General features: G+C 39.4%; 1 long non-coding RNA gene across 2 annotated transcripts in view; it reads right to left on the bottom strand.

Moving 5' to 3' along the window:
- Nucleotides 1-578: 578 nt before the first annotated feature.
- The window catches only part of LOC117400676 (uncharacterized), a 32,259-nt gene continuing 15,203 nt past the window's right edge, over nucleotides 579-17,634 (bottom strand). The window contains exons 4-5 of one of the 2 annotated variants that reach the window (XR_004544238.3): nucleotides 11,367-11,459; nucleotides 579-2,102 (exon numbers count right to left, since the gene is read on the bottom strand). This is a non-coding gene — a long non-coding RNA (uncharacterized LOC117400676). Of the gene's footprint in view, nucleotides 2,103-10,592; nucleotides 11,460-17,634 lie in introns of those variants that run through there. The other variant, XR_004544237.3, reaches the window with a different exon arrangement.

Raw genomic sequence — 17,634 nt, 5'->3', positions numbered from 1 at the left:
AATGTTTTTAAAATCGTTAAGACATAGAAAAAATGTAATTTTGTCTAAATGTTTTTCTTACATACTTCTGAAAGGCTGATGATAGGCATGCTAACTAATTCAAATTAGCTTTTGAACTTGGTAAACAGGGCCGGATTAACGCAGGCGCTTTAGGGGCTGCAGCCCAGGGCCTCAGATTCTAAGGGGCCCCAATATATATATATATATATATATATATATATATATATATAACATTTATAATACAATATCTAAAAAAATAATAAGTAGCGTGTGACTGTATGGATCGGAACAACATGTTTAACCACGCCGTATTGCGCTGGAGGAGCAGGGACTGCCTGATCATATGACCTGACCTGCGATCAAGTTACGTGCCACTTTGATCAGGTGTGCTGCGGCAACAACGTGACGCAGATCAGAACCTGTAAATGTCTGACAAAGCAGCACCTAGGAAGCATGAGAGCGATGCTGAACACGGTATTTTAATAGAATACAAATACAGTACCAACAAATGTATGTAAAGGTACCAGTACTTCGGAAAATACATTGGGAGAAATCAACAGGAGGAAACAACCTAGGTTTATATGGATTACAGTGGGGCAATCTCCATGGAAAAATAAAAATAAGGCTCACCTTTTTCTCACTCTATTTTGGTAGCAGTTTTGGGTTGTGTGCGTTTCCATGTAGTTTTCTTTTAGACTGAGAAATTATCATTCCAAATGCAAATAAACCAATTCATATTAAAATACGGGAGGCTTCCAGATAACTCTCCAGATAACTTGCTTTTATGACAAAAGAGTCTTCAGTTTGCACTTCCCATTTTGTATTTGAAACTGCCAGTAACTAATGCTGTGGCCAATGCTCATTTTCAAAACTGGTGCCAATTCAAAACATCAAATCAGGTAAAATATGGATCAGCAAAGATTGAATAATTTGACATTAATGTTAATCGAGTGTGGTGGTAGTAAAACAGTAAAGGGAAGCAAATTAATATGTAAAGAGCCCCCAAAAAGATAACAGCCTCGGGCCCCCATTAAAAGGGATCGTCTAGAGTGCTGTACCACAGCTGCAGCAGTGTAAGCTGAACCCCATTCCCAGTACCTGTAACTGTAACCACAAACTTCAACAGAGAGATCAGAAACCAGGTCAGCTGGAGAGAATCAGTGTAGTGTACAGAACATGACAGGCATGGCAGGCTTGTTCATTCATTGTAATATCGTAGCTAATAAGGGCCAGCCTTGGGGAATACAGAATCCGCACAAGCGCCAAGCTAAACTGCTGAGGTTGCATTTTTCTAGGCTATAGTCCGGAACACACAACTACAGTACCATCAGTGTCTCACTACAGGGATGTTCTGATTACTGCAGCTGAAGTAACTATTTCCCTTCACTACCTTCTCTACATGTGTCTTCTGGTACATGTCAGCAATCTGTTTTTCATAAACCATAACCATACTTTCAATCATTGAGCACCGTTTAAAAATATTCACTTTGTTATTATTACTTAGAGGTAAAACTTTGGTACATTTAGAAGTTGATCTGATCAACCTATACCCTGCTGGGATAAGCCAGTTTATTTTTTATAGCATTCTACAGCACTGCATCAACCATCTATCCACCACTATTCTGGATTTACCTGCTAACAAATACAGCTGGGTGTAGGTTAACTAAAATCAACGACTTAATCAAGTAGACAAACAAAGATTTTCTGGGTTTCCCCTAGTCTCAAACATTTATTTCTCTATTCTGTTACAGTAATTGTGTGCCACTTGAAGTTCAGTTCCCATGATCTGTTTTAGTCACCAAGCCTATGTAGAAATACTGAAATATTGTAGGAGCACAAACACCACAGGTTTATAATACACTGTTTTGTCATAGAATAGTATTTTCATGTCTGTTGTACACTACCTATTCCTTGCTTTCGGTTTCCAGGCAGATCATTAGGGCTAGGACAGAGGGGCCTCAGTGGATCCGCCTTATAGGCCCTACCATGTGCAGTTCAGGTTGAGTCAAGCGACCAGGAGCTTGTTGGTAGAATCCTGGTCATACTGAGTTTCCAATCTTGGCTGTGGGTCCACAAGGAGCGCTGCATTCTCTTTTTCTATCCTGTAGATTGGGGAGGACAATTGCCTGGTTTTATCTGTGTTAATGTTTAGGTAATAGCATTTGAGTTGACATCTTTTTTGTTAATGTCATTTCCATTGATATGGACTCTCATGGTCACTAGCTTTTTTTTTAATAAAGATAAATAACTTTTGCAACTGGGGGCCTGAAATCTCAGTACAGAGGCATTGTTGTTATTCAGAACCCCTATAGAGGTAATAGAATGTTATCATTAGAACTGTTCTTTAAAAAATACATAGGGGGACCCACAGAGCTTTAACCCAGGAGTTATTCAGACTATTGTTTTAAGTCTGTTTAGATGAATTAATTCTAGGCTGTCGCTGGGTTTTTTCCTGAATACCAAACTTTATTTATTTAGTCAAATAAAACAAATCTCTGTTCACAGAACCCTGAATACCATATATACATGGAATAATGAAGCAGCAGTGCCAATGTTATCAAGGGAATATGTATACGAGGTTACCAGGAAACGCTGCTTGATTATTTAATTTATGAAAAGCTTTGGATATTAAAGAGTAAGTAGTGGGGTTCCGAAAAATATACCATTACACATTCCCACGTGTTACTACAACTGTTTAAATACTGTACCTGCAATTTTTCTTTTTATTGTTAACATCCCGACAACTTTTTTCACTTATAAGTTTAAAGTCTGTTTCAAAGCTCTTTTCAAAATGTCCGCTCTAGTGCACTGGGGGTTTAAAAACATAACAAGAAGTGCTCTGGCTTTTCTGTTCCGTACCACATCATCATGGATCGTTATTGCTGTGTCACCTGTTTAACAATGTGGGCAATAATCCTTACACTATCAGTGCACTAGAGCAGACATTTTAAAAATATATTTGAAACAGACTTTAAAGTTATAAGTGTAAAAAGTTGTCACGGTGCTAACAATGAAAAGAAAAATTACAGGTACGTTATATAAACAGCTCTAGAAACACGTGGGGACGTGTAACACTATATTTTCCGGAGCCCTGCTACTTACTCTAAGATAAAGAAGCCCCTGCAGTAGCATACTTGTGTAAATGGTTCGTCCCATGACAATCCCAAACACTTATTCTGTGAAATATAAAAGTTACATCTTCCTGTTGCAATTCAGTTTCAGTCACAACCACTTACACAGCAAAGACTTTTTTTTTTTTTTTTTTTTTATTATTATTTAATGTAACATTAATCATAATAATACATCAAAATACAACATGCGAAGGAAACGTGTACAGTGTGAAACATGTCTATTACACAAAACGAAAGCAGGTACAAGTTCCTTCCTTACAGAAAATTAGAAGGGACCATGTTTGTCACACAGACTAGTGTGTTTCCACACGGAGGTAATACAGCTTATACAATGCTTCAATGAGCATGCGCCGGTACGTTCAGAGTACCTGTGAGGGTACATGTGGAAGTCATGTTTTTTGGCTCAGAAGAGATGCTCGAGAACAGTAATTTTGGACATAGCAGTGTGGCATTACGCAGATTATACAGATTATTATAAAATTATCAAATACATTCGGAGCAGCAAGGTAGGATATATTTTATCTTTCATGTAGTGCTGATGAACCCTTTAAGGGGACACAGCAGCGCTGTAAAACATACAGTCCTGAGTGCAGTTCACGTGTACAGCTGGCTCCACTGTGTACCGACCTGTAGAACGTAAGACGGCGCACAAAAAAAATAAAAATAAATAAAAAAACAAAAACCATTAACCAAATAACTCCAATAATTTAAAATAACTAATTAAACACATCTATTACACAGAGCCAGCATCTTGTGGTTTGTATAGGGCTGTGTGAGTCATTGGGGTTGCTTTATCGTTCAAATTCCTTGGCTTCTTGTCACATGTAAGGCAGAACCAACTGTATCACTGCCTGTGTAATAGCTGCATGGTCTGTCTGTTTTATTAGGTCAAACATGACACTTGTTTACATTGGCAGAACTACAATAATGCTAGGCTCTTTTTAACTGATTCTGGGAACAAAAACAAATTGCATATGGAAGACTAGCTATTCAGTTGAGATCACGGTTAGTAAAACTAGGAAATATATTTCATAAACTTAAACCTTACTGGGGTTCACAGGTTCATAGATATGCCCAATAAGTGCTCATTGGAGGAATCTCTAACTCAACATCCATTCATAAGATTTTCAGTTGTATTCAAAATGTTTAATTTGCCTTCTCTACAGAGAGGGTGAAGGGTCACATTGTCACTTGATCTGAATGGAATAAGGGAGTCTGTTCAGTCCTTGGCGGTTAGAACTTTCCAGACAATATCACAGACAGGTAGAGACAAAAATTATAATAACTTAATACTAGAATTTGTAAGCATCGTAAAAAAGGCAGGGGAAAAGGTAAAAGAAATACATTTGGAGCTGCTTGTTCTTTAGATATAGAATTGTGGGGTAGGATGGGGCATCTAATGTAAAGCCCAAGAGGTGCTTCAAAGCAAACATTTGAACACTCCATCAGTGAAGTCTTATGTGTGCAAGTTCAAGCAAATCAGTTTCACTATAAACAAAAAAGGTGGCATGCTAATAGCAGCACTATTATTCCTGAAAAAATCCACTTGACCCTGGCACTTTATTTTGACATGGGTTTACAACAAGCTTTTTCGTGCTGCACCAGTGGTTTTCATTTTATGGTAATTAAGGAGGGGTTCATATTTCAGATGAACCATACCATTAATTAAACATTCATTGAATTAAAAAGGGTGTTTACTACAACTTTATAAGATTTTAAAATGATATTACAGAAATGTTCCAATTTTACTTAACTAATTGTGGCCAACCTTGCTTGTAATTATTTGTTAAATGTTTCTGTTAACATTCCCTCAAAGCAGAAAATGGATTTGGCAATGTGTTTGTAAAGTTGTGCCAAAAGGTATATATATATATATATATATATATATATATATATATATATATATATATATATATAACTACATACTGTTAATATGTGTTTTGTTTTATGGTTACCCCTCACTAAGCAATGCGACCCTCAGCATCAATATCTTCACTGTAATATGAACTTGAAGTTAAAACAAAATATATTTGAAAAAAAGATGTGTTTCTTAACTCCAAATATATTCAATTAAAAAAGGGCTACTATACTACTATAATTATTATAAAAGAAGTACTATAATTATTATAAGAGAAGTACTTTTGTATGGAAATACATTCTAACAGTGACGATCTTAAGAACCACAATCAAGTCTTCATTGACTGAGCTACAAAGAGAGTTGGGCTTGCCGAGGAGATTCATTGTTTTTTTTTATCAATGATAGTTTGGAGGAGTGTATATCTCGACTAAATAATGTCTGCAATTGTTATTTATAAATAAACATACAGACAACTTACAATGTTTTGAGATTACTCAGGGAAGCCTGTTGTGAAATGTCTGAGATGTACTTTTAACAATCTACAAAATCTAGAAAACGAATAATGCTATATTATGACATCAACAATCAAGAAAAAGAACGTTCCACTGCCAAAAATTTGTAAACAGTCACTAAAGTTTTTTGTAGGATTGTACTATACTTCTGTAGTTGTACAGTAGTACATTACACTGACTGTACAGAGATCATCGCTGTAGTTAATATGTAAAGTAGGGTGGACATTGCCCTCCAACCAGCTGATAAGGAACAAAAGGCAAACTAGGAAAGTGCAATGAGCTGGAAAACCCTCTCGGCCCAAGCTGTACTTCCACAAAGCGGGGCTGTCCTCCATGCAAATACACACAGACAACCAACTCCACAACCCTGGCACATGGCTCGCTGCTTTTTCCATTTCCTTAAAAACAGCAGCTCAGTGTTGAGCTGTTATCTTCTAGACCCTGCTGCACTCGGCAGCTGCAGATTTTCCTCGACCTTGCAGGCTGGCTAAATTGTATTCATTTGGTTACCTGATCTATATTTTCCAGGATATGCTGTGGAGTGAGCAGCAAGTTAAAATCGCAAGGAAATGACAACTAGGGGTGTAGGAGTCAGAAGACATGTGCCATAGGAACATAGGAGGTTCTAATTGAGCTGCATTCTATTAGCACGTGTCAGTCTGCTTACATACATATTTAAAGAGTAGTAGCGGGGTTTCTGTAAATATAGCGTTCTTTGTCCCCACATGTTGCTACAACTGTTTAAATAACGTATCTGTATTTTTTTATTGTTAACATCCTGTCAACCTTTTACACTTATAAGTTTAAAGTCTGTTTCAAAGCTCTTTTCAAAATGTCCGCTCTAGTGCACTGGGGTTTGAGATCTCTCCTCTAAATCACTGCAGGAAGAGCAATTAAAAAATAAAATTTAAAAAAACATAACAAGAAGTGCTCTGGCTTTTCTGTTCCGTACCACATCATCATGGATCGTTATTGTTGTGTCACCTGTTTAACAAAGTGGGCAATAATCCTTACACTATCAGTGCACTAGAGCAGACATTTTGAAAAGAGCTTTCAAACAGACTTTAAAGTTATAAGTGTAAAAAGTTATCTAAACAGCTCTAGCAACACATGGGGACGTGTAACACTATATTTTTCGGAGCCCCGCTGCTTACTCTAAGATAAAGAAGCCCCATGCAGTAGCACACTTGTGTAAATGGTTCATCCCATGACAATCCCTAACAGTTATTCTGTGACATATAAAAGTTACATCTCCCTGTTGCAATTCAGTTTCAGTTACGATGTGTGATATATGACAGACTATTAATACAGAGCAGAGAATAGGAGCTGAGCTGGCAAGAGCTTCCCAATCCAAAACTGCAGGAACAGCTTTAAATGGGACCCAATGGCTATTCTGCAGAACAGACTTCCCTACGGAGTTCTACTCCAGTTTACCTGGAGGTATAAGTGGCAGTTACCAATAAGGAATTGTCACGTAACCCTGCAGAACACTTTAAACACCTAGCAAATTCATCACTTGGAATGTGTGCGTTCCTGGCTGCCCGTGGGGGTTCAACTCTAATGGCTGTCTCAAGGCTATGGATCAGCTTTTTGGAATGTCATTGTCAAGCTGTTTTCACAATGTGCAAAGCTTAAGCAACACAACCTACACAATCTTGGTGCAAGTCACTTCACTTCCAGAATAAAGTTGCCTGGTGTTCCATTGACTTTGTGGCAGGTGTTACTATGTATTTATCCAAGCCCAGTATCTTTATGCCTGTCTCCCAGCACATGTCTGGATGGAAACAGAAGAGTCCTGTCCAGTGCTGTGGGTTTCTGCGATTTGGAACACTGTAGCACTTGTGTTGTTTAACCCTTCATTACTCACTTGTGAAGTGAGTTGTTTTCTGCATGTGGGTCAATTAAGTGACTGTGCTGAGAGGCAAACCATCAGCATGAGCAATGACTATCACGCCCCTTGGGAAGTCACAGAGATCTTTCTGCTTTCTCATGACTGTTGCTGAATAGTTGCACATAAATCTCACACCACTTACCTACATCTAGTGAATCACATGACGTCACGTGACCACATAAAGTGTAATAATTGTACTTAAACTGTCTATCTTGTTGGCCTGTCAGTTTATTTAGCAAGTAACATCCTCTTTTACATAAAAGAAACACCCGTCTATAAAGACACCACTTCTTTGACGATCCCTTAGGTGGTCATTATAAGCAGTAAGTAGGTTTGACTGTATGCAGATTAGACACAGGTTATATAAAACAGGCTATTATATTACTAAAAACATCAGTGTTGATAGTATGTGTGGTTAAGTATCCAGTTTGTCACTACATTTTAATATCATTTTCCATTAGATAACAATCAGTCCCCATGGTAATGTTTTAAGCCTGTATTTATAGCAATGTTGTAAATGAAATATTTGAATATTCCTGCACAATGATTAAGATCCATGGCAAGCTACCTATATTTAGAAGTTTTTTTTATTTTTTTTGTTAAATATGTATGATGGTTGAGACACAATATGCAGAGTTGACTTTATCAGGAGTTCCCCAATAAAATGCCAAAATAGAGCTGTGGAACTCAAAATATACATAAGTACTATGTAGTGTTCATTAATACAATGTATTTACAATTGGTACAGTGTATGCTGTACAGCACAACACATGGCAAGAATTATAAACCAGAAAGAAAGCTGTATAGTACCCATTGCAGTGTTCTGTATGCCAACATTTCATCTCAACAACCTCTAGTCACGACAAAGGAGGCAGTTCCTGCAAAATATCTTGAGCTGACAGCCTGTACAGTAGAGTAGCTATAAAGAGTCAGGCCGCTATCTCTTATAAAAGTTTAGTACCGTAAAATTAGGTATCATTGGACAATTCTGACAATTTATTTTGTAATACCTTTTATGCAACTTTTAGAACTACGTGTGTTATATATTTACAGGTATACCTGGGGGCAACATAGAACAATAGTGTATAAACATAAATCCTATCACGTGACTAAAAGTCTTGCTTGTGGAGACTTCGGACGTACCTCCAAAAACTTGAAATAAACAGTTTTAGCCTTAATAATTTCACCATTAGACAAATTAAAAAGGTACATTCCAAGTTATTACATTTCATATTTAGAATTAAGCGTAAAATGTTATTTAATTTTTTTTTTTTAGTATCACTATAATTATTGTATTATTAGAACGCTCACCACACCCTTTTAGAGTTTAATACGTCCCCAAGTTGATAACCGCTGCTCTTTAGCTACAGCGTAAAGAAGTCGTCCAGCTCCAGCTCCGTCTGACACCAGTCATTAAGTGTGTGAAGCCCATCTGTGTGGTACGGACGGTTAGGGGATCATGAGCACTTTGAGCCTAGTTTAACCTGAGAAGTGGATTAGAAGGAATAGTCGTGTACCGAACTGTGAAAATATTGTTTTTAATATTCAGATTATCGTACCATTATTGCTAGGGATATGTTTAATGTTGAATAACGGTAAAAACTACAGATTTTCTATCTTTTGTTCCATTTTTTTTTTTATTTAAACATTAAAACATATTGAAGGTTTGTGACAGGGTAGCATCACAGCCCAGGCTGGCTACTGGCAGGAGCTAGACACGGAGACAGAACGCTGTAGTTTAAGCGCTGGTGTGAATACAAAAACAGGAACATAATAAACACGACACGAGGGCATCACAGCACAAACACCCACCCCCAAACTCCTCCAACAAATAAAAGATTTTGCTTCCTTTTATACATGTGTTCACATCTGTGATTGCTGGCAGGAGCAGATTTAACCCCATCCCTGCCAACCATACATTCCCCCACATACACTTGGGGCATGGGCAGGGCTTTCGCCCATGCCACACACCTCCCCCCTTGTGCAAAGCAAACAGCTGCCAACGGCCACCTCCCCCTTAAATAGAGCCCCTCCCCCTTTGAACCCGTCTTTCATACAAAAGTCCCCTTGATTCTTGTGGGTGGGCTGAAGAGGGGGCCAAACCGGATTGGTGGTCGGGGTTGTACCAGAGGTGGTCCCCACACCTCCTCCTTTGGCTGGGGGTGCCCGTCTAACCCTTCTTGTAACCCCTGGGCTTTTAGAAGGGGGCACCCATTTAACCCCTGTGGTTACCCCTGGGCTTCTGTGAGGAGGTGCATGTTTAACCCTTTCTTCCCCCTAAGCCCGAGTGACTTTTCCCCATTCAGGCCTTTTCTTAAAAGGGTGGTGAACAACACTGGCAGCAGTGCTGGGCCCTCCGGCAGTGGTGGCTGCGGCCCTCTGAACGTGGTGAAGCTGGCAGCGGCGTGTGGCCATCCTGTCAGCTGGCAGCGGTGTGGGGCAATGCAGGAAGTGGCAATGCAGGCAGCGGCATGAGGCACTCCGGCAGTGGCGACGCTGGCAGCTGTGATGCTGGGTGCTCCGACAGTGGCCCTGGCAGCAGCGAGGGTTCTGAGCCCTCTGGAAGTGGACGTGCGGCTGGCTTTCACCTTGCTCTCCTCAGCAGGTGTAGCAGCTTCTGAGGTTGGCCCGGTGGTTGCCCTGCTGACTGGAGCCCGGGGAAGCTCCTCCCCTTCCAGCTCTGAAGATGACAGCAGCTCCTCCCCCCATGGCACTGGAGATGGCAATGGCGCCTCTCCCCTTTTGCACTGGAGACGACAGAGGCTCCTTCCCCTTTGGCTCTCGGGACAACAGCAGTTCCCTCTCTGGCACTCGGGCAGGCAGCACCTCCCTCTCTGGTGCTAGAGATGGCACCGGCTCTTTCACTCGCATCCAGTAACGGCCACACCTCCCCTCCTTTCATTTTGGGGCAGGCAGTTTGGTCTTCTCCAGCCTTCGGGCAGGCAGCTCCTCCTCTTCCTCTTAGAGGGGACAGCATATCACTTTGTGACCAAAGTCCTCGCACGCAAGGCACCAACTTTGGTGCTCATGGCCACCGAGGAGGTCCTCCAGTCCGCCATCCCATTAGGTTTGGAATGCGTCATAAACTGCAGTCCTGCTCTGGATCACAAGGGGCACTATCCTACTGACACCACATGTGACAGGGTAGCGTCATGGCCCAGGCTGGGTCCCGGCAGGAATTAGACTCAGAGACAGAAAGCTGCAGTTTAAGTGCTGGTGCACACGTTTATTTAACAATAACAAACACACAACAGGAACAAAATAAACACGGCACGAAACTCCTCCAACAAACAAAGGATTTTACTTCCTTTTATACATGTGGCCACTCCCCAATTAGCATCAATTACCTAACTGGGGAAAGGCCCCACCTGTGTTTGTTAGCAAGGAGAGATTTAACCTCATCCCTGCCAAACTTACATTCCCACACACACACTTTACATGGGCAGGGCTTTTGCCCTGCCACAAGGTTGTATAGACCTTATTCTTTCTTGTAATCCAAAGGTTTATCACTTACATTTTTACTGGTGTCAGCTCAGGCTGAGATACCAGAACTCATTTTACACAGACCCTTTCTTATCTTAACAAACTGGTCATCTTAAAGTTACCTTCATTTTAAAGTTACCTTCTATGGTATTGTGAAAAAAAAGTGATCCTTAAGATTCCTTATAACTTTATAAGCATGACACTATGTTTTCCATGAGCAGGGTCGTTGTTTCTGTTAATATTTGTAAACACTATTAAAAATGTATTTATAAGGGGTTTGCAATTTCTGGGCTACAGTAGTTTGCCTCATTATAAATCACAAATGAGAAATCTACCAATCAATCACTGATACAGATTTGTTTAATTCTAGTACATCTTAACCCATGCACAGTGATGTTGTCTTGTGCATAACATCTGGCTTAGCTCTTAAGTTAAAAAAAAAACAACAACACTAAGTTTAATAAAAACAAAGTCCTTGGCTGGGTCCTCACCTTCTTGGTTTTCAGGGATCCTGATTGGAAGGCAGGTTGCAGCCATGAGATGATATACAAACTGGGCATTTTGAATTAGGTAGAAATCTGATCCTAAAAAATAAATAAAAATAAATAAATATTTATAGATGTTTGTGAGAGAAATACAATGATTCTTGGTTGTAAGTCTCCCTCTTGACCTGTGAGGGCGCTAAGCAGTGAGAACAGAGTTCCCTGGACGGGCTGGCCTGACAGTTCTTTCCCAGGGTTCAAGGGAAGTCAGCCAGCCAGGAAGGGGGCGAGACTCAGTTGCAATAATGCATTGAACCGGATGGGAAACGACGTGGCAGCCGCAGTTTGGAGAGGCGGTTGCACTCGTTTACCAAGGGGTCATGTGTGACAGCAAAAAGGGGACGGAGAATCGTAATCTGTTCCTTCGCATTTGGTTTTGCATATAAACTGAGAAGGACTGTGAGAGACCCCGTAAAAGAAAGCAGTATCGTGAATGTTTTTTGTTTGTTTGTCTGTGTGTAATTGTCTTGTTTGTTACACCACAATAGACGGCTAACACGATTCCAGAGCTGTCGCCGAGGGCCAGCACTAAAACCGGAACAGCACCACTACTGTCACAACTATAACTTGTATCACCCACCACGAGCACTACTGCACTCACCCAGGACTGGTGACCGTGTGTGTATAATTGTGGTAAGGATAAGTGTTGGGTTATTATTATTGTTTGGGTGTGCAAACTCGTTATTGTTCATTATTATTGTTATCAGTCACCAGACCTGGATACAAAGAAAAATAATAAAGCACTCTTTTCCAAACCGGATCAAACCTCTCTGTCTGTTTCATTACCGCACTGCATCACCCCTGCACCTGCATCCACGCAGCCACTTTGTCACAAAGTTTTATAAATTAAACCTAAAGTGGTACCATTTTACAATTAAAGCCTAACAGCAAAGTGTTGATAACCTTCACTTTCTTTAAGCTGCGTTTCAGAAATCACAGCAGCAGCCAAGTCCCAGCACCTCCAAGACAATCAGTTAAAAAAAATTATTGACACATTTGTACCTGTTAATTGAGCTCATCTTAGAAACCTAATACTCTTATATGCTTTGTAGCCAACCCCTTGCCCTGCATGGTTATAATTTCCCTGTAAACCAGCATGATACACCTTCATTACTCTTTTAGTATAGTATTTAAAAAAAATGTTTCTGAAAGGTTGTAAAGGAAGTAGTGCGTTTACATATTAGGGACTGAAAAAAAACACTTTATATAAACTATTTTTGTTTAAAATAAGCTGTATAGGTAGAATTATACATCTATAAAGACAAAGAGAAAACCCCAGAATAAAAGCAGAATTACGAATAAGAATGACCATGTATTTTAAAATCTTTTTGATATTCATTATGTATATCTGGACAACTGGGATTCCAGCAAGTTGAAGGCTTCATGAAGCCTGGCATACTATCTTCATCACTGCAAATTCACACAAGAATGCGACATGGATACAACCCTGGAATGTGTAATGTAGGATTAAAAAAGCAGTTTTTATTATTTTGAGGTTGGTAATGATAACATGTTTACAATTTTTTTTTTTTTAACCATCCCATACTTAAGTCAGAGAGTACAAAATTGTTGATATTCCCTTCACTTCAGCTTCAATATTTAATACTGAAGAATGGACTTTTCTGTATTACCAGAGTGTAAGGTACAAGTCAGTCTGCTAACCATACCAACTGCATCTCAAACAGGAGCAATGATGGCAATCAGATTACTTCTGTCACCATGGTGATGTCTTGTTCTAAACAGGTAGACTAACTGGAGTACAACACTTGGTTGAGACTCACAGCCAGTACGGAATCACTCAAGACTGGGGGATTAACTCATAAGGCTAATGATACGTCATAAGTGTCTTGTGAGTGGAAAACATACAGCCAAAAAACCCTAAACACAGGTTGCAGTACAGTAGATATATGACATATACTGGCATCAGCTGAAGCCAAGCTGTACTGTACATCTCAAGTCTTTTAAGTAGGTGGCCTAAATAGTAAGTGTAGAACTGAAGTTTTATATATATCATACCACTAGCTGGTCTGAGCAAGAACACATCCAACTCCTATCAGAACAAGCTTGTCACGTGCATTCAGCCCCCACTGTTTTGAATCCAAAATCATGGCTATCAGTAACATAACAAAGCACATCACCAGGGGCTATATCCACTGTTTGACATGACAGATGGACAGATGCTTTGATTTACCTCCAGATACTCTCAATAATTTGTGCTAAAGTATGTCCCGACAAAGTTTCATTATAATTGGATGAGCAGTCCTCTAGATATACGGTATGTAAACCCTTTGTGTGACATACAGACAGAGAGAGATTTCCAGAGGTTTCATAAAATATTATTTGTTAAAATGTGTGCCATACAAACACAGTCAGGGGCACATACAGACAGACTTAGTACAACTGGTAATTATGATGCACGTATGATGCGATCATTTGAGCTAAAGAAGGCCTTGGCAAGTTTCATCACAATCAGATAAGCGGTTCTGCAGGTGTATGAGGGTCAAAGAGTGCTCCAAAAAATGTCTTTCTGTCTAAACACCCCCACCCCCTTGCTGTGATATCGTCATGCACTGTGTACAGTATGTTTCTTGTGACAGAAAACCAGATTGACCTTCACTGCAAAACTTCGGGTCCTAACGGATCCCAGTGATTCAGCATCAACAACATGGTTATGCAACCCATCCATACCCTTGCCATTTTCTATGTAAAGAAATGTCTCCTACCCTATCTTAAGTCTCCACTTAATCATCTCTGGTCTTAATTAGCTTCCTCTGGCCCTGGTATCTTTACTGCCCTGTAAGTAATGGCAATGGGTTAACTTTGTCAACTAATTTTGAGATTTTAAAATCTTTCAAGCTGTCCTGCCTGCCCCGCCCTTACAAAAAAGTACTACCAATATGGTATGTTAGGGTTACAGGTTGGCAAAGTATAGTAAAGCATAGTAGAAGCATGGTAAAGCAAAGGTAAGCACGAAAATATACACAGATCTATGGTAAAGTGTGATGAAAAATGTGGCTATGCATAATAAAATACACCAAAAAGGAAAACTGCAAATTACCATGTACATTTACCATAGTAAACTTTTATAAGGCTGTAGACACCAGGAAAGCCAGACCATTGATTTGACACAGTGCGTTCTCTGCCTGTAAAGGTCTGATTTACAACTTTCCTAATCAGAGACTTAATGTGTGAAGTATAGGAGAGGCATCCAGCAGTAATCAGAAATAATTACATTTGAATTTCTGACACTTCATGTAAAGTGTTATCCCTTACTATCATTAATGCCTCATGTACAGCACAGCCACTTGTTTGAAAGATTCACTGAACCTGTGCAGTCTTAATTAGTAACACAGTGGCACGGATTCAATCATTAATGTTGGACAAAAACCTGCAAAATAATTGGCCACGGCACAGCTTTTTGTGCACGAAGATATTCATTTCAATGTGTTCTTAATTGCACTATTCAGATGACAAGCCTACTGCCCGGGCCTCTTTCTGATGTTTATACACTGTCTGGACAATTTATTAGAACCTGTCTACCAACTGGATTTGGCATCGCTTTGAATTAGAGATGCAAAATAGGTTGATCATGTGATGGGACAAGTGATCCCTGCAGCACTAAAACAGTGTACCAGATAGTGGAAAACATCTAACAGCATTAGCAAACACAAAACATTACTGTAGTTTCTTCTTAATAATTCATAAGGGCGTGCAGTCTGGGAAAAGCATGGTAACCTGCACAATGACCATGCCTAGGCCCCAGACACATGTTTTCAGTGCATTGCGCCTGTCTATAACACACACACACATATATACATATATATATATAGTTTTGATGTATTTTCTGTTGTTGTTGTTGTTATTAGTCAAGCTTAAGAAAAAAGGTTACTGGCACATGTAGGCCATGTAGAATGCCCCAGATTTCAGTTAAAAGATGTTTAGCATTGAACTCTCAGGTTACAATAATAACATCAGTAGGCAGAGCAATAGCATTGTGAAAGGTAGCATTGTATTAGGTAGGACTTCAGACAAAGCAGAATTGTGAGATTGTAACAGTATTAATCCTGCAGTTTATAGAAGGTCTCCATGTATTACAATAATAACAACTCTAGAAGGTAGCTTCTACAATTTGTCAGCTTTAAAAGGTGTCTGTAACTTGCATGAATCTGGGTCACATATGGTTCACTAAATCTTTACAAACCTGCTTGGGCTGCAGGTGCCAAACATAATTATTACAAAATTAGCAGTCCACACAGAAAATAATTAAGGGAGTGTAGTCAGACTCAGTGCCTAGTGCTGAGAGATCCTCAAACTGAGTTCCAGCATGCCGTGGCTTTCTGTTGCGAGAGGTGAGTGTGGTTATGACTTATTCCACTTCAGCCCTCTATCCCATGACCCACTGTGACTGTCCATTAGCCCTGTCACCTTCATTCTAATGGTAATCATAGCTTTACAGACAAAATCCAAAATGTATACCTTCAAGTCTTCCAACAGGTTCACTGTTGAAAACAATGCTCTGCAGTGCACTTTGTGCTGGGTTTGTATGCTGTGAGGGCCTATTAAAATTGCTTACTTCTTTCAGGTGGATGTTTTTAAGATGCTGACAGTTTCCCTGTCAAGCAGGTTTCCCAGCTGTAGAGAGGCAATGTCACTTAAGTCTGTTCTCTTTTGTTATTTTTCTCCTTTTCCTGACATATTCGAAAATGTGACCGAAAGACCTGTGTGTTAAAGATTGCCTGTCACAGAAACCAACCTGTTTTAAAAGTGACACTTGATAATAGGACCTCAATCATTCTGGTAAAGTGCTTTTCCTTCACATTCAATTCATTTTAATTCTATAAATGACAAGTAAATATGAGAACGAGGCAGCAGCAACACACAATAACGCCAAGTAACAAAAATAAATTCATTTGTTAATAAGCAGTAACAATTTCCACATTTCATCCGCTTTAACATAAAAACTGCTCTTTAAATTATTTTGGACATACACAGAAGTGCATTTCAAGTTTTCAGGTTTGGATTTTTTTTTTCCTTCTGATGAAAAGCTTGTATCACACAGGTCTGTGCTATAACTGTTATTGGGTGCTAGTGAGTATTTCTACCCTTACGTTTAAGTAACAAATCATCTACAAAAATAGAATTAAAAAAAAACATGGAAGAAATATGTTTTACATCAATTACTCAAACATATTTGGCATTTAATTATACTTCTGAGATTTCTCTTTTGTTCCACAGTCTTCAGCAGTTAAACATGTATTTTGAGAGAATGTTAATGCATCTGCAGTCTGTGTAAAATCAAAACCACTGCCTCACAGGCAAATGCCCTGAGCAGTACAGTACGACTCTAGCTGCCACCTAAACAGATCCTGAGTGTGTAAACTGGGGCTGTGGCCACCTGCAAGTTATGCTGTTTAGCATAGTGTAGGGATGTGTCAGAACCCTGTAAATGTTGACATTCAGCCTATTTTCAATACTGTAAATAACATTATAAACGATTGCAGTGTGGGAGCACTTGTTTGTGAAATGATTGTTGGTACATTAGATTTAGTCGCAGGGTGTCTGAATTTCCAGAGAAAATATGCACACACTGGTTTGGCTTGTCCAGTTGCGCTCTGTGATTGGTGCTACTGATGTCTACAAGTGGTGTAGGTTTCAAACTCATCTGCCGCTCTGAGCTCTGCCTACTGACTACCAGCATTGCAATGTGTTTTTCATTAATTTCCATGTAAATTCCCAATGTTTAAACTAGTTTAATATCAAGGTTACTGGTCCATAGCCTCTGACTGGATTGATCTGGAGAGGTTGCTGGTGCAGTGAGCACTGGGCAGTTGAAACTGGTGTGTTGAGAAGAATGGCAAAATATATCCCTTGTGCAAAAGCTTGCTTATACTATGAAGCTATGATAAATTCAGCTGTTTTCTGATTTGATGGTAGCAAAATATTGTATCATATATGGTGCACCAATGGGTACATTTAGAGCTAAATGAATAACTGAGTACAGTATTCACGCAACTTGTAATGAACCTCAACACCTCCTTAAACATCTTAGGCCATATTTTCATAGCATTTACTCCAGTCTTTAACTAACTCCTATTTTAGGTAGGTAAAACAACAACTGTTAAATTAAAAAAAAAAAAAAACCAAACAACTAAGCTATATATTCCAAGTTCTCTTAAGCACTGTCTATATGTATTTTATCTAATTTTGCAACATTAAC

Source organism: Acipenser ruthenus, chromosome 4, assembly GCF_902713425.1.
Source record: "Acipenser ruthenus chromosome 4, fAciRut3.2 maternal haplotype, whole genome shotgun sequence".
Lineage (NCBI taxonomy): Eukaryota > Metazoa > Chordata > Actinopteri > Acipenseriformes > Acipenseridae > Acipenser > Acipenser ruthenus.
This window is presented reverse-complemented; position numbering and strand designations above follow the sequence as displayed.